Source organism: Terrapene carolina, unplaced genomic scaffold (assembly GCF_002925995.2).
Source record: "Terrapene carolina triunguis isolate 2854851 unplaced genomic scaffold, T_m_triunguis-2.0 Scaffold180, whole genome shotgun sequence".
NCBI lineage: Eukaryota > Metazoa > Chordata > Testudines > Emydidae > Terrapene > Terrapene triunguis.
The window spans coordinates 5172041-5190833 of record NW_020664531.1 but is presented as its reverse complement, the minus strand read 5'-3'; positions in this window follow the sequence as shown (position 1 = coordinate 5190833).

Here is an 18793-nt window from a genome sequence, read left to right as displayed (position 1 = left end):
ACAAACTAGGTTATTTGGGGGATTTTTTTTCCTCCTGAAATGAACAATTCTGTGAAATTGACACAAATTCACAAAACATTTCAATGTCACCAAATCTGCATTTTCCCACCACCATCACCACACATGCAAAAAAAAGTTTTGGTCAAAAACATTTTGCCCACCTCTAGTCAATATATAAATTGGATTAGAAATTGCTCAAAACTGCAATTTCCAATGTCTTTCTTTTCAGACTTGCGGTCAGATTCTCAAAGATATATGGGTGCTGAAGATCTAGATAGGCACCCAGGAGGATTTTCAAAAGTGCAATGGGAGTTAGATTCATAGATTTCAAGGCCAGAAGGGACCATTGTGATCCTCTAGTCTGACCTTCTGCAAAACAGACCATAGACCTTTCCCAAAGTAGTTCCTAGAGCATTTCTTTAGGGAAAAAATAAATAAAAAAAATTCAATCTTGATTTCAAAATTGTTAGTGATAGAGAATCTGCCATAACCTTTGGTAAATTGTTCCACTGGTTAAAATACTCTCACTGTTAAAAAATTTACACTGAATTTGTCTAGTTTCAACTTCCAGCCATTGGAAGAAAGGCACCTAGCCTTGGTGGTTTATAGTTTAAAATAATTGCTGTAAACCCATTAGTTCAATGGGCTTACACAGGTGTAACATACAGACACCCCCCAGGTTATACAAACCCGATTTACACAAGTCCACACTTATGGAAAAAGTTCCGTAAGCTAGAAATAGGAGGGTTTTTTTGGGGGGGGGGGGGCGTAATTGTCGGGTATGTGTTTCCGACTTATGCAAAATTTGAGTTACGCAAGGCATTCCGAAACGGAATGCTTGCGTAAGTCGGGGAGCGTCTGTATTGGAATTTAGTAATAGTTTTCTAGAATATGCACAAAGGAGGACAAATTCAGCTAATTTTCTTTGCTTTTTTTTTTTTTTAAGTTCAGTTCTGTGGGACTAACAGGAGTGTAATGTAGGAAAAACACGTCACTAGATTCAGCAAATGTGACTCTGAATACATACAAGGAACAGATCTTTAGAATAGTAAGTTGCCACTTTTGCATAGTCACTTTGCAGACTAGGATTGCACTTTAATGCTAAGTGGTGCTGGAAATTAGGCTGCTCAGACTTACCATATTATTAGCAGTGGATCTAGGGCACCATACAGACAAGGTTTGCGAAGAGTATGGTCACGGAGTGTGGGGGGACTCAGGGCCCTGCACCCCCGGCTTCCTGCGATTCACCATGACTCTCAGCCAGCCAGTAAAGCAGAAGGTTTATTTAGACGACAGGAATACAGTCCAAGACAGGTCTTGCAGGCGCAGACAACCGGACCCCCCCAGTTAGGCCCATCTTGGGGTCCCCGGGCACCCTAGCCCCCCCGGGAGGTCAGAGCCCTGTCTGCCTCCCAGCCATGGTCACTAGCCAGCTCCTCAAACTCTGCCTTCAGCGACCCCTCCCACAGCCTTTGTTCAGTTTCCCGGGCAAAGGTGTCACCTCGCCTCTCCCCCTTCCTGGGTTCTCATGTTACATGCTCAGGTATTCTCCATCAGTCAGTCTCCCATCCCCCGATGCAGACTATCCTAGCCACACTCCCCTGTCAGCATTCACAGACCACTTTAAGAACAGTCCCAGTTCGTCACAAGTATCAATAGGACTATTCACAGTGCGTCAAGTTAAACCAGTGCCTAAGCTAATCCTGCAAAGGCATATTTTGTATCCCAGAAATACTACTAGCTTAAATCCTAGGAGACGCAGAACAATTACAAAATGAAAAGATACTTATCCGGCCATGATAATATTGTTGACCACTGATATGCCTTAAAAAGGATTCACTTAGATGCTTTAGGGATTGATCCAAAGCCCACTGAGGTCAATAGAGAGACTCCTGTCAAGCTTTATGGGCTTTGAATCAGGCACTCAAGGCAGGCTGCTTAGAGATCTCTAAAAAGCTGTTTCATAAGAGACAACATGGTGTTGGGGAAGCATTACACTTTTCTTAGAACACTTCTTAAAGCTGCAAAGAACGGCATTATCATCAATATAAAAGGATCTAGGACTTTATTTCTCCTCAAGTTATTGGTATAGGTGCTATTCCTTTTGGACAGAATAGCTGGCACGCACACACACACACAAATCAAGAGCTAAAAAAAAAAAAAAAAAAAAAAAAATTCTCTTTTTTTTTCTTTTCCAATTTTCAAAGCAATCAAAATACCTTTCATTCCTTTATGGCATCTATAAAAAATGAAAAAGGCCAGATTCTGTGTTCCTTGATCACTTTTTATTCTGGCAAACTCCACTTAGTTATAGTCATATGAAGTGAACAGGTCTGATTTTCCTCTCATTTACATCTGTTTTAGAGCAGTGTAATTCTGTCAACTTTAGCTGAGTTATTCATTTATACCAAATTAATCAAGAGGAGAATTAGACCCAATGGGAGTAAGAAACTTAGAAGTTGACCCTCCCAAAAAAACAACAACAAAAATTTCACTGTGGTTATAGTGCCATATTACAGTGATAAGCGGTTTTTTTTTTTGCCTGCATCAAGAGTATGAATATTTGAGACATTCCTAGATGACATCTGACTACAGGGCATAGTCACTGGTAAACAAAGTAGCATTTTTCCATTGTACAAATATGAAAGTTATCATGAAAATACTTTAAAATATTTTCCCAGGCAAAAATCCCCAAAGCAGAAAATAGATTCCCCCATCCCCGGTCTGCTTGTTCTGTCTGGGACTGCCTTGAGGCCACACAGTTGATCCACTTCTTTTACGTGAGGGGAGACTTCCTCAGACTGACTACAGCCTGCCAATCCTTCACATTGATCTCAGCTGACTGCTTTTCCTACAGGAGAGGCAGGCAGCAAGACTAGAGCTTTCAGTGATGAATGTATCCTTAGAAACAAGCAACAATCATCTTTCTGGCAGATGCGAGCCTGTGGGCACACGGCAGGGAACTTGTGCGGCTGGAAGGGGGTCACAAAACTCTTGGAAACAGCTCACTTCTGTAGCTGTAATCCACGTTTCTTAAAACATGAGACTTCTGGCAACCCAGGGTCATCTAAATAATGTTATCAGTGTGCTGCTGAAAATACATGACAGTTTCAGTCACAGTTATCTTTCTTCTCCACTCTCCTTCTGATCTACTTCTTTGAACATGTTAAGTGCTGTCTGCCAACCCTAAGGGCAGCCCTGAATTAGTACACTTTTGATAGCACTACCCTCCTATAAGTAGCTCTTTATGTATAGATTTCTTTTTCTGGCTGCTAATAATAATTAATGTCAGATGGTCACATTATCAAACAACAACACTGTACTTCTCTGAGAAAAAGAGATTAAGTCTAGAGAAGTCTCGCTATATAGAATTCATAAGGCTTCCAAAGAGTTCATTTATCTTCAGTCTTTCTGTCTGGAGTTAGTATATTTAGCAACCACCACCAGCACTGGTTGTGCTTTTATTAGAAGAGAAATTATCTCTTTTCTGTAGAGGAGTGATAATCAGTACAGGGCAAGTAACGGACCACAAATGTTCATGGGGTAATTAAAGAGCTCTTCAACCTGTCTGCTTCAAATGATGGGTTCCAGATTGTGTTTGAGAAAATGGGATACTAACGATGGAAGCTCCCTCCAGCCCCACACACCGATATATAAGATCTGTAGTCAAACAAGATGAAACAATGGAAATCTGGTGATTTATTTACATCATGTGTCCCACAGATTCAGTGTCCTTCCCTGAATAATAAAAGCCAGATTTCCTCTCTTCATTCTTTGCACCATGGCATGGAAATGTTCAGGCCTGCCTGATTCATGTGGCAGACTGCCATGATTTATGCACAAACAAATAGACAAAGAGGGTGCCATATATACACTTTCTAACTTGAAGGATAGTTAAGCTCTGGAATACACTTCCGAGGGAAATTGTGGGATCCCACTCATTGGAGGTTTTTAAGAAAAGGTTGAACAAACACCTGTCAGGGATGGTCTAGGTTTACTTGGTCCTGCCCCAGTGCAGGGGGCTGGATTTGATAACTTCTCAAAGACACCTCCAGCACTACATTTCTATGATTGTATAGGTTAATTTGCAATGAATTCAATGGAATGCAGGTTTAAAAAAAAAAAAAAAAAAAAAAAAAAAAAGAGGGTGAATGAAATCAACAAATATGTATTTAAATAGAATTTGAGAATGCAAAGTGTTATTTTTCTTACACTGCACCGTGTAGCGGACGAATTCTACCATTACTTAGATTATAAACTTTTGGGGGCAGGAACTGTCTTTTTGTTCTGTGTTTGCACCATACCTAGCACAATGGGGTCCTGGTCCATGACTGGGCTCCTAAGTGCTATGGTAGTACAAATAAATAAAATAAGACACAGAATGGTTGCCCTCCATTTTGGGATGCTTCATAAACTTACTAATCAAATATCAAGATCTTAATTTTTTTTTTAAAGTTATTGTAGACTGGTGGGGCATCACACTTCAGCATGCAAAGCCAGTCAGAATGTGAATATATACAAGAACTTGAAGTTCAGAAAGGTATCTAAAGTTTGATTAGTTATCCTACCTATTCTGAGCTCTTGAGTCTGCAGAGTTGGATTAGAAATCACAAATGAAGAGGCTCTCTCACCATCTGGGACTATCAATCCTATATGAAACACCCACTATGCTAGCGTGTGTGAGAACATTCAATAAACTCATTATTAAACAGGTTCAGTTCTAAATGTGGGCAATGATTGATTGGCACATATGGGTGGGTAGGTGGGTGGAAACATTATTTTATCCCAACATTTCCAGCCATTTATAAAACAGAAGGGCTAAATCAGGGAAGATTTTCAGCTGCAACAACGTGAGAAGGAAAGTAGTCTTGCAAACAATTAACATTAAGACAGAAGACGAAAAGTAGTTTTAATAACTCTTCCTAAAGGCAACTATGATTGTTGGCTCTTTCACACACGCGCTGGACGCAATCCTGTATGTCCTCAAGTTTCATCAGAATAGAAAGTGTGAGAACAGGCCCAGTGACTTAAACTCAATATTATTCGAAGAACATATGATGGCTCTAGAATTATTATATATTTGTTGAACACCAACAATGCTTTTGGTGTTGTATGAGAAACAAAATACAGTCATCCCCTACCTCCACCCTAAGGAATAGTACATTGAGTAGATGCCTAAATTAAACAGGTTTCTTCCACACAATACACAACTGTCTGACCTTAATCTAAGCTTACATTAACGCACTAGGTTTCCTATTATACTCTACACATTAATCATTGTTCTCTCTGCATCTCATCTTCTATACACAGTAGTCTTACAATTCTCCTAATTACCCATAAGAAGGAATTCTTTAGGAAAGGATATTGTAACATACATAATGGGACCCCACTTTCTACATTCTCAACTTGTCTATATGGTCATTGCTCTAGCTGTCATAAGCATTTGCCTTTGAGAAAAATTTTTGTTTTATAATTTGCACATTTAGTGTTCCTAGTGAAATGTATGTTGCATTATTTCACAGCAAGTTAGTATTTCCTGTGGTGTGAACAAGAGGAGACTATTCTTGATATTTCTGTTCCTTTATCAGGGTTGTGCAGGCATTTCAACTATTTCAGAACATTTTTCCTCAGCATACCTATCCTCACTCAAAAAATGAGCACCGATATGGAAAACCACACCAGCTGTACTTGGTTACCATATCCTGGTAAGAAATGAATATCATCATCATCACAGTGCTACATATTTATATATCAATATAGTACTGTTTTCATCTTTGTTATACTCATTTCCTGTAAATGCACTGCAACTCTATGACCAAGATGATATATTTAAATATCAATGTGATTCAAATATAATTGCTTATATGATTTAAGTTTAATTACATTAAAAAAAATAAGTGAAAGTGCCTGATTAAATGTCTTATAAAAAAAAAGTTTCCCCAACAAATTCAGCTATGGAAATTAATGGAAGCTCCCACAGAAAAGAACAGTTTGGAGCATTTTATTTGTGCATGTGTGTTAAAAATGTATATGAAAGGAAATGTAAGCTTTCCTGGTATTCAACAGCAGATTCATTTCAGACCTGGTTCATTCCCCACCTTGAAAGGTGTAAACTAATTTACTATTATGCTTCAGACCAATTTCTTCATGAGAAAGCATTAGCGTAGTTATCACATCACCCTGCTTTTTAACATTCCAATGTGGAAACAACTGCTGACAAACTTGAGGTTGCTCTTTCCCTTGTGCCAATCAGACATTTTCAAGGGCATCAAAGTTCTTCTGTGTTGCAGAAGGAAAGGTACTTGAAGATTCATAGTGAAGGAAGAATGATCTTGTTAAGGCACTGGACTAGATTCAGATGACTTGGAGTGATCTTGGTAAGTTACTTAAGCTCGGTCTCAGTTCACCATTTGTAAAATGGGGATAATATTCTCAGCAACAGTTTATTAAGTAGATATGCCAGCATACAGCTTCTAGCACAACTAGGCCTTGTCAAAGCTTATGTCTCAAAGTCACCCCTTGGGGTGACAACAGGAACCTCAAACCTTTCTCTGGGTGACAGTAAGCCTGTGGTCTGGTACTGGGACATAGCCCTTGGGCAGTACCTCTTAGCAAGTCCACCTCCTTAGAGTGAGGTATTTAAAAAAGGAAGATCATTCCAAGGGCCAGCCCCCCTCTCTTATGCAAAGGAGGGGAAGCAGTCTTTCAGGATCTGCAGGAAATCTCAGCTCCCACCCTCCTGGATGGCTAAAGGCCAAGAGGTTATCCCTGGGGATTTCCAGAAAAGAAACAAACCAGACTATCTTCATGACTCAGAGGGCTCAGGCTGATGGTACTCTGAAGCTGTTCCTCAGCAAATAACCAAATGCCATGCTCAGCTGGTTTCAGAACACCACCCCAACTGGACCAAGTTCCTCCCTTTCAAAGGCCCTCCTCTAGGCATGACAAGCCACACAGTTGCAGTAGGTTGGAGCTGATTTTAGCCACTGGAGCTCTTTAACCCCTTCTTGGCTGATGGAGGGGGGTGGGTTATCTGCCCCACTAAAGGCTCTGAACCCAGTTACTTGGTTTGCATGGCCCAGATCCTCAAAATGTATTTAGATTTCTAACTTCCATTGAGTTCAGTTGGAGTTAGGATCCTAACTACCCCTAAGGATCTGGGCCTCAGCCCTTTGGAGCAGGGACTGTCTATTTATTGTGCTAGGTGCTGTACAAACACAGAAGAGAGTCCTGGTCCATGAATGGGGCTTCTGGGTGATAACATGACATCATCATCTTTTACCTGTATACACCACCACAATACAAATGATTAATAACATAAATGAAATCGTGCTAATTCCAGTTCACCTACTCCTTTCTCTCAGTCAAACAGCTAGAAAAAATTAGGGAGACCAATACTCGTGTAGAAAAATCCTCCTTTTCTTCTCAGGAATTATTATTAGTTTACAAGTTCTCCATTTTCTGGATTCCTTGGGCAGTCTCTTTAGATTCAGTTATGATATCATGATACACACACACACAGGAAAACCAAGTTCAGTCACATTCTGTGAGGGATAAAACCTTTAAGAGTCTTTGGAGTTGACAGACTGACCTCAGGCATAGCATACACCTGCATCCCAATTTTAAACAGCAAATAATCTCTTTCTAGTTTTGGATTGGACCAGGGACTAACCCCTGAAAGCTGAGTTTGGATTCAGCAACAGAATTCTCTCCTCACAAGTTGTTCACATTTGAGGTTTTGGTCCATCCATAGTTATGACAAAGTTTATTGTATGTAGGAGCCAAGACACTGTGGGCTTAACGATGAAAGCATCACAGAAAATATGTATAATGCCTCTCGCCTCAGATTATAATATGCTTGCTAACACCTGTCATAAGGCAGATGGCACACAAGGCCTCATTTCACACAGCTGTCCACCTTCAGCTAATCTGTCACAAGACTTACCAGGAAGGATCAAACTGGGACATTTTCATTGTATATTTAATTTATAAAAATAAGCAATTTATTCTCTGTCTCTACCTGGAATTATTAACTGGGAGGTGGTTTGAGAAAAAAAAAGGGAGACATGTAGAGCTATAACATTAAATGAAGCCTTTAAAAGAACTAATCACTGACAACATCCAGAAAACTGCTATAAACCATAAGCAAAACCAAAACATGGTGATTGACTCCTGTTGTCCTTTCAGATACTGTCTGCACATCTTAGTATATTTTTAAGAGATATCTAGGGAAGATAATGATCTTTCCACTGCTGTGCTCCTCACCCCAATTCCTCAAAACCAGGGCCTACATACAAATTCAGGATGGCACATGTAGACATACTGCTGGAAGATAGATTAGGGCCTGATTTTCATTTACACCATTTCCCCTTTACATTGAGAATCAGGCCCATATTCTTTAAATGGTAAACAGAACAAAATTATGTGATATGTTGCAGAAACTATCAGGGTGTGTCAATGAGAAATCTACGGGTTTGTTTCTCCTTTCAAACCCATGTACAGCATGAGTAATCCTCTTGAAGTAAATGGAGTTGCACTCTAGTAAATCTAGAGTGAGGATAATCATCTACAAGGATGTTACTTTTCTAGAAGGGTTCCATTTAGTACATTAGATTTTATGTACAAGGTACATAAAGGGCAGGAAGCTTTGTCCAGTGAGTGAGCTATTAGACTGGGAGTCAGGAGATCTAGATTCTATTCTTGGTTTTGTGTGATTCTGAGCAAGTCAATAGGCCTCTCTGTGCCTTAGTTTTCCCATATGTAAAGTGGAGATAATTAGACTTAAAGTTCTTTACAAAGGAAGGTAAGATTCATAGATCAAGAATGCTACATAATTTTATATTTAATGTTGTATTTAATTTGACCAGTCAATTTGCCTTTGAATATGAATCTTAGACCAGATTTAAATCATTTCTTCCACTTTCAGTAAGCCTTGGGAAAAAAATTCTTAAATATCTGTGCAGCCTTCTGCACACATCCATGATTTGGAAGCTACACAGAATTTTATTACATCTGTTCCTATCTACTATGATAAGCTCCAGTAGAAATGTTCAATAAAATATATGAGGGAGAGAAGTCATCCAGGATTTTATGGTGGCTATAATACAATATTAAGAAGCATGTGCCAGTATTGCATTAAGATACTAAGATGGAATAAATCAAGCCAAATAGGTTTAACATTTGCAGAATAGAGAGATAAACAATATCAGGGCAGGGCAGATTCAGTAAATCTTCCTGAAAATCCAATGACTTTCTACACAGTTGACCCAGGCTCTGAGACTTGCTCTTCAGGGTTTTGTTTAGTTTTTTTTGGCAGTGTAGACTTTCCCTAAGGTCCTTGCTATGAAGGCAGTCTGGTTAGGAACTGGAGGAGCTCTTATATATATATAATACAAACAAACAATAAAAAAAAGCCCTTTCTGCATTTTAAGTTCCCAATCAAGTAGATGAAATTATCTTGTATAGAATGATTAAAAAAAAAAAAAAAGGCACTACTTTGTTTCTCCTCATCTGATTAAAATATTCGGAGCTAGATTCAATGAAGCTAAGGCCGGGTGATGTATGTATCTGAGGCAGAGAGGGTGAGAATTACATTGCAACAGAGGGCGGACAGCACCACATTTCCACGGTGTTTTCTGCCAGGAGAACTATGGCTGGGCCTCAAGGGATCCTGCCATTGCAGGTAGTTGGGAAGAATGTGCTGGATCTGGTGGATCCCACAGCTGTGCTGTCTACGTACTTTCTGTTGCCAGCACCATCCCATCTGGAGTAGTGCCGGCCCCTCTAAAACTCTCTCTCTAGAACGCTAGATAACCCAAAGAATTGACAATGGGATATAGAGGGCTTGTCCACATGAAGACTTAGTGCATGGCAAACTAGGGTGTCGATGTGCAGTGCTCTAAATTGCCATGCACTGATTGGCCCTGTGGATTCTGCTACTGCGCACTAAAAAGTTCTGTAGCATGCTTTGACATATAGCTATATGAAACAGGAGTACACCATAGAACATTTAGTGAATGGTAGCAAGGCCCATGCAGCCAGTTAGCACACAGCAGCCTAGAGCACTTGTAGAGTTACACTCTGGCTTGTCGCATGCTGACAGAATGTAAACAAACCTAGAGCTTTTCACCTCTAAGTCATCAGCTCCAATTGACTCATAAGTAGCAACTGAAAGTCATTTTGGTTGTCTTTGTGAAAGGAGTTGGGTGGCACAATCAGTTCTGGGTTTACAAGGTGGTCAAATCACAGCTGTCATTACCTGCCCTTTGATAGAAGGCCTTGCCCTTCTCTTGTTGTGTAGGCTCTCCTTGTGCTCAGCATGGTTACAGCCAGCTGTAGCAAGCCCCACAGAACCTTTGGTCAAGCATCACACCAGTGACTTTTGTTATTTGTTTCTCCCTTGAGGACAGAGGACAGGTTCATTTTCTCTGGGCATGCTCAGTTTCCTTTCGGAAAAATTGTGTGTTCATTCTCTCCACGAAGAGTTCTCTGTTTCCCTAAATTAGCAGTGGGCACACAATATATTGACAACATGAAACTTACTATAATTCCTGTAACAATTCATATTGGATGGTCAAGGTCTGGACCATGAGGGCAGTCTTGTTGGCTCTCTCAGAAGAGAAACTATGGCTAGAATGGACACAGAAACTGGCTTAGTCACTGTAACATGAGCGGACTCACCCCTGCGGCGCCTCCTGCTGGTCATCCAGGGAATTAGCTCACCAGCCTCTGGAGCGCCTTCTGCAGGCCGGTGATCTGCCTTGTCCTCTGCTCTGGCCCCAGTGTCCCTCCCAGGACCCCGGTGCCCCTTTGCTCTGGGTGCTGCCCCCTGGCAATACCCACACGCTAGGTCTCCCCTCCCAGGGGAACCCCCACCCACTATCCCCACCTTGCCTCGGTGACTGGCAGTGGCCTAGTGCTAACTAGCCCCCGCTCCCCGGGGCAGACTGCAGTATAGGCCACTCATCACTGGCAAGGGGGGTTTGGACCTGCTGCCTGGGCCTAGCCCTGGGCTGTCCTCTGCAACCCCCAGTACCCCTTGGCCTTCTGCTAGGCTGTAGCCTGGGGCTATCCAGGCTGGAGCTCTCCAGCCTTTCCCCAGCCCTGCTCCACTACAGGTACCCTGTCTAGCTCCCGGCAGAGAGAGACTGCTGACCTCTTGGCTCCCAACCTTCTTATGCAGGCCACCTGGGACCTGATTGGGGCATGGCCCAGCTGTGTAGCTTTTCCCTTTGCCCCAGGCCTCTGCCAGGGCTGTTTTAAACCCCTCAGGCAGGAGCGGGGTAGCCACCCTGCTACAGTCACCCACCCCAGAGTGGTCTATCCTAATGAAGGCTGAGGGTTACACTCTTGTAAAACCAATATAAGGCATATTGGTTGAGCAGTAGGTGGTGGTGCGGGAAGCTTGTTCTACCTTTTCTGTAAGTGCTTGAGTCTGCAAGGTGCTCAGCAATGACTGCAGATCGTGAATGACCTCAACTCCCAGAGGAGAAGAAGGGAGTTGAAGGTGTTAGGCACTTCTTGGAGCTATTCAGAACTTTGCAAAATTTGTCCTTTAATGAACAGAGGTTTGTGAACTCCAGGTTTATCAACTTGGCATTCTTCATGAACATGAAATTGAATAAAATGCATAGATTAACCCACCCCCCGATTCCATCAACTCATATTCTGTATTCCAATGTAATCTTGTTGACAATGAGAACAGCAAAAGAAGAACTTTAGCTTTTCTGCTTCAAACATCAAGCCCTGTAGTGCTATTCTTTATTTTGTGAACTCAATCTACCTGTCATTATAATCTTCCCTTTATAATTAGAAAGGTAGCCAGGATGTCATCTGTGATTGAAGAAGAGAAAAGATGCCTATTTTGGCCTATTTCATAACAAGACCTCCATAGACCTGACTGTGCTCCTCTTGCTCACACTGGTGAGCATGTGCGTCATCAATGGGACTGCTAACATAACTCACCAATGCAGGGAGTGGTTGCACAATGAGGCTTAAGGATGATCCTATTTTGTAAGCTGCAGACACTTGATCAGATTGGGCCCTGAGACACAAACCACCTGAAGTCAATGCCAAACTCAGATTGGGGCCTCTGTTACCAATTTCATCTGTATGTAAATTAGAAACTACTCTAAATGTCTGCCGAGAACACCAGGTGTAAAGCTACAGGAGTGTTAAAAACTCTCTCTTATTGGGTGGAAGTGTCTGGGTCAAAGTAAAAGACAGCAAGCACATGCTGCTCCAAAAGTGCTACAACCCACAATTTATGTAACTCTTTATTTGCTGGATAAACTCAGGATGCCAAACAGGTCTAATGCAGTCAGATCAAAACAATACTGACTCTTTAATTATAGTCCCAGTGTATTTGCCAACAGTTAGTGCACCACTGTGTTTGTGCTACCACAGTTTCTACCTAAAATTAAAATCAGGAAATAGCTAATGTCATTGTTCGTTAACTGTTGGTAAATGTTGATATTCTAGTGGCAAGACATGTAAAAAATTTTCCTCCATATTTCATCATCAAATTTTCAGGCCAGAAGGGACCATTATGATCATCTAGCCTGACCTCCTGCATAACACAGGACAAAGAACCTCACCTAATAATTTTTGTATCAAGCCCATAACTTCTGTTTGAGCTATAGAAGATCTTTTAAAAAGATATCCAGTCTTGATTTAAAAGCTTCAAGTGATGGAGAATCCAGCACATCCTGAGATAAGTGTCATTTCTGGGATGAGGGTTGAGTCCAAGGGTGTAAACATTACATCAAAATCTTCAAATCAGTGAACCTGGCCATAGATTACACTGTACTGTGTAACTGGGATTACATTTTCAGTATTGTCAACCCCAAGTGTTCAAAAATCACGAGTCCCATCTGCCAAATATAGTGGGATTGGCTTAGAAGTCATGAGATTTTAAAACATAAATAGTCTTGGGACTTTTGTGACGTCTGATTTTTGAGCCATTAGGGTTCCCATTTTCAAGACATACAACCACATGGTTTACAACTAACATATTTTACCAAGAAAGCGGAGATTCTCATGCAGTTATGATACCAGGAAAAAAGAGGCTTTAAGAAAAATACTGGAGTGTAAAATTCACAAAAACAAAAAAAAAAAAATTGGCAACACTACATTGTAATTTACAAGGAAAACATGATAAAAATAGGCTTGTTTACAGTAAAAAAACATGCATCTTTTACAGTAATAAAAAGAACCAAGTATCCATCCAATTTCTCTCATGGTTGTCCGATAGCAGATGAATTTTGCTTCTCAGCAAGTACTGTTTACCCAGAAGTCTATTGGGCATTAAGACCCTAATCCTGTCCTTCTGAAGTCAAAAGGAATTTTGATTTGACCCAGATAGTCAGTCCTCTTTCAAATTGTTGTCAGTGCTACCCAAAACTGATCACTCACACTGTGCTGTACTTAGAACAGAAATGATAGTAACTGGGTTGGCTTTGAGTTCCCAGAGAAAAATGTCTTTACATTAATATAAACATTAGAAACATGCTGATTCTTGCACCTCTTAAGACAGTCCTGTCTAAAATAACAGCAACAACTTTTGACCTGCAAAGGATGTTTTGGATATTGTTATATTTCTTTACAAAAACTACTTCAAACAAGGCTGAGTGAGAATGTGCAATTACAAGCAACACAATAACTCTCTCAGCCAAGACATTGTACCACGGATTAAGAGAGACCTCTTTTCCTCATGTGCTTTGAGAGCAGTGTGCAGCTGCTAGAGATTCAGTCTTGGTTCAGAAAGCAGAATACTCCCAAGCAGAAGAGTAGCCTTTCTGCCTGAACTTTCTGATGTTAAGCTTTAGCAGAACAAAGCCTCCTCGGTCCAATGCTCAGTCTATTTTTAATAGCCTACAGCAACAAGTATGAGAATTTGAAAAGATTATTTATTTTGTACCTAAATCCAAGCTCACTCCTGCAAGTTGATAAAGCCCCTCATCTCACACTGACTGCAGTTGTCCCCAAGTTAACTTAATACATACGGTTAATGTTCTTATTTAAAAAAAACAAAACAAAACAAAAAAAAAACCACTTCAGAATATAGTATTGCAAGGGACATTTTCTACTGGATTACAATCCACCATCAAGGGCTCATTCACCTGCACATCTACTAATGTTATATATGCCATCACGTGCTAGCAATGCCCCTCTGCCATGTACATTGGCCAAACCGGACAGTCCCTTCGCAAAAGAATAAATGGACACAAATCGGACATCAGGAATGGTAACATACAAAAGCCAGTAAGTGAACACTTCAATCTCCCTGGTCATTCTATTACAGATTTAAAAGTCACTATCATTGAACAAAAAAACTTCAGAAACAGACTTCAAAGAGAAACAGCAGAACTAAAATTCATTTGCAAATTTAACACCATTAATCTGGGCTTGAATAGGGACTGGGAGTGGCTGGCTCATTACAGAAGCAGCTTTTCCTCTCCTGGAATTGACACCTCCTCATCTATTATTGGAGTGGACTACATCCACCCTGACTGAATTGGCCCTGTCAACACTGGTTCTCCACTTGCGAAGTAACTCCCTGCTCTCCATGTGTCAGTATATAATGCCTGCATCTGTAACTTTCACTCTATGCATCTGAAGTGAGGTTTTTACCCACGAAAGCTTATGCCCAAATAAATCTGTTAGTCTTTAAGGTGCCACCAGACTCCTTGTTGTTAATCCATTAGAAAACACCAAGTAAAACCTTTTGAGTTATAAATACAATAGAAGTCAATATCAGTTAAGATTTAAGTAAATCTTACAATATAAAAAAAACCCCCTAAATTATTCATCTTGTTCTTGAGCTACTACACCTCTACCCCTATATAATGCTGTCCTCGGGAGCCAAAAAGTCTTATTGCATTATAGGTGAAACCTCATTATATCGAATTTGCTTTAATCCGCAGGAGTGCGCCCCTCCCCCGCCCCCCAGAGCGCTGCTTTACCGCATTATATCCGAATTCATGTTATATCGGGTCAGAGGTGTATAATAAATAATAGATATGGAATATGCTGTAAGTTGCTTCAGTCTTTTCATTAGGAAAATATTTAAAAGTTTAAGGTTATAAATGATTCATTTTTATTACATGTACGGTAGCTCCTCACTTAACGTTGTTGTTATGTTCCTGAAAAATGCAACTTTAAGCGAAACGATGTTAAGTTAATCCAATTTCCCCATAAGAATTAATGTAAATGAGGGGGTTAGGTTCCAGGGAATTTGTGGGTTGTTGTTTGTTTGTTTTTCCTCTCCCTCTCTAAAAATATTACACACACACACACACACACACACACACACACACACACACACAGAGTGTGTGTAAGTTTTAAACAAACAATTTAATACTGGTACACAGTGATGATGATTGTGAAGCTTGGTTGAGGTGGAGGAGTCAGAAGGTGGGACATTTGCCAGGGAATGCCTTACTGCTAAATGATGAACTAGCAATTGGCTGAGCCCTCAAGGGTTAACTCTCACAGTCTACAAGGCAGCAGGAATGGAGGGAAGGGCGAGAGCATTGCAGACAGAGACACACACTGTGTGTGTGTGTGTGTGCGCGCGCGTGTGTGTGAGAGAGAGATGCGCATTTCCCCTTTAAGTACCCTGCCTTGTTAATTAGATCAGCTTGCTGAGACCACAGCTGCTGCTGCTGCCAGCAATCTCCCTCTCTCCTGAACCCTGTCGTGTGTGTCTCCTGCTCTATAGAAGATTGGGTAAGCGGGGTGCAGGAGCAGGGGGACACCCTGACATTAGCCCCCCTTCCCCCCCCCCCCAGCAAGCAGGAGTCTTGGGGAGCAGCTCCAAGGCAGAGGGCAGGAGCAGCACATGGCAGTGGGGGGAGGGACAGCTGCAATTGCTAGCCTGCTGGGCAGCTGCTGCACAGGGAACTTAGGGGAGCGGGGAGCTGATAGGGGGGCTGCCGGTCCACCCTGGTTCCAAGTCCTCACCAGCTAGCTGCAACGGGCTGCTCTTCCTGCAAGCAGTGGACAAAGCAGGTGGCTGCCAAACGACGTTAAAAGGGAGCATGTTCCCTAATTGATCAGCAACGTAACAATGTTAACCGGGACAACTTTAAGTGAGGAATTACTGTACATACTACTTCAGCCTCCGAGTGATTCATTGCCAGATCTTGCAGGCAATCATGCAGTCTCATTCACATAGTAGTCCCACTGATTCAGAGGATGGGGCCCTTAAGAAAACCTAGGCCAGAAATAATACCAGCAGGTCTAGTTTTGCTATAAGCAACTTGTTTATGACAGGGTGAAAGTACTGTATCTATTATTTGTTGCCATCAGAAGCATTTGCTAATGTATTATTTGCAAATGAGTGCATACCAAATGCAGGAAATGGAAAAAGCAAACACAGACAGCACCTCATTTTTGGTGATAATATGAAGGCTACATCTTGTCTCACTTACAAACATTCTAATCATTTTCAAGTCTGATGCATGCTAGGAAGTTATCAGCTACAGTGGATGGAGATAAACTCCTAAGAACAGTCATACTGGGTCAGACCAATTGTCCATCTAGCCCCTTACCCTCTCTTCCAACAGTGACCAATGCCATGTGCTGTAGAAGGAATGAACAGAACAGGGCAATTTTGAATCATCCATTCCCTGTTGCCCAGTCCCAGCTTCTGGCAGTTGGAGGTTCAGGGACACTCTGACAATCTGGGCCAATAGCCATAGATGTACCTATCCTCCATGAACTTACCTAATTCTTTTTTTAACCCAATTATACATTTGGCCTTCACAGCATCCCTGCAACAAATGTCTGCACCTTGTGTCAGGTACTTCTTTTTGTTTGTTTTAAACCTGCTGCCTATTAATTTCATTGGGGGATGCCTAGTTCTCCTGGTAGGTGAAGGGGTAAATAACACTTCCCTATTCACTTTTTATAAACCTCTATCGGATCCCGCCTTAGTTGTCTTTTTTCTAAGATGAACAACCCCAGTCTTTTTACTCTCTCCTTGTATAGAAGCTGTTCCATGCCCCCTAATAATTGTTGTCACTCTTCTATGTACTTCTTCCAATTCTAATACATCTGTTTTGAGATGTCGTGACCAGAACTGCATGCAGCATTTAAGGTGTGGGCATACTATGAATTTGTATAGTGGAATTGTGATATCTACTGTCTTATTATCTATCCCTTTCCTAATATTCTGTCAGCTTTTTTGACTGCTGATGCACATTGAGTGGGCATTTTCAGAGAACTAACCATAATGACTCCAAAAATCTTTCTGGAGTTGTATCAGCTAATTTACACCCCATTGTTTTTATATTACATACACACACACACGAGTTGGGATTATTCCCCTCCCCCCCACCACGTGTGCATTACTTGGCACTTAACATTGAATTTCATCTGCCCCGTCACCCAGGTTAGTGAGATCCTTTTGTAACTCTACTCAAGATAACTAAGTCCAAAGATGGCTGCATAATTTTGTATCTTCTGCAAATTTTGCCACCTCACTGTTCATACTCTTTTCCAGATCACTTATGAATATGTTGAACAGCATAGGTCCCAATATAAAAGTTTGGGGGACTCCGGTGTTCACCTCATTACATTGTGAAAACTGACTACTGTTTTTACCACCGTTTGTTTCTGGTCTTTTAACCAGTTACTGATCCATGAGAGGACCTTCTCTCTCATTCCAGGACTGCTTATTTTGCTTAAGAGCTTTGGTGTGGGACCTTGTCAAAGGCTTGCAGAAAGTCTAATTACACTATATCCACTGGATAACCCTTGTCCACATGTTTGTTAACACCCGCAAAGAATTCTAGTAGTTTGGAGAGGTATGATTTCCTTTTACAAGGACAACAAACAAACACCCCCCCCACACGAAAGAGTTAGAACAAAACCAGAAATAAATGAAGAGAAAGTATATAGGTCAAAGCCCATATGGCTAGCCTGAGCTACTACCAGTGCTTCAACATCCACACTGCTGCTTCTAGCATGTCAGCTCAATGAGAGCCAGGGCTGGTGCTACCATTAAGGCAAACTAGGCGGTTGCCATGGGCGACAAGATTTGGGGGCGCCAAAAAGTGGTGCACCAATCTTTTTTTTCTTTTTTTAATTAAAAACAGCGTTCCTCCCTGAGCGTGTGGTTGCCGCTCCACTTCTCCTGCCTCCCAGATTTGCAGCGCCAATCAGCTGTTTGGCACCGCAAGCCTGGAAGGAGAATTAGAGTGGGGGTGGCGTGCTCAAGGAGAAGGTGGAGCAGAGGTGAGCTGGGGTGAGGAGGTGCCGCATGGCTCCCCAGGCCGGGGGTGGGGGGGGAGCTGCCGCGGGGGTGCCTCAGGGCAGGGGGGGAGCTGCCGCAGGGCTCCCCACCCGAGCTCACCGTCGCTGCTCCACTTCTCCCACCTCCAAGGCTTGCGGCGCCAATCAGCTGTTTGGCGCCACAAGCCTGGGAGGGGAGGAGAATTAGAGTGGGGAGGTGTGCTTGGGGAGGAGGGGGAGCAGAGGTGAGCTGGGGTGGGGAGCTGCCGCACGGCTCCCCGGGGAGGTTGCGGGGGGGGGGCGTGCCTCAGGGCAGAGGGGGGGCAGGGAGCTGCCGCAGGGCTGGGGCGCAAGGTGGAAGTTTCGCCTAGGGCGCAAAACTTCCTTGTACCGGCCCTGATGAGAGCTAGTGTGAGATTGTCTACCTGCACTGGGAATCCCACCTCCTATCTGCAGCGTTGACATGACAGTCCAGACTGGATTGTCAAAAGTGACCTCAATTGTTGGATCCCCATCTTCAGGTGCCTCGAAAAAAAAACCTGATCAGACGGTGCGA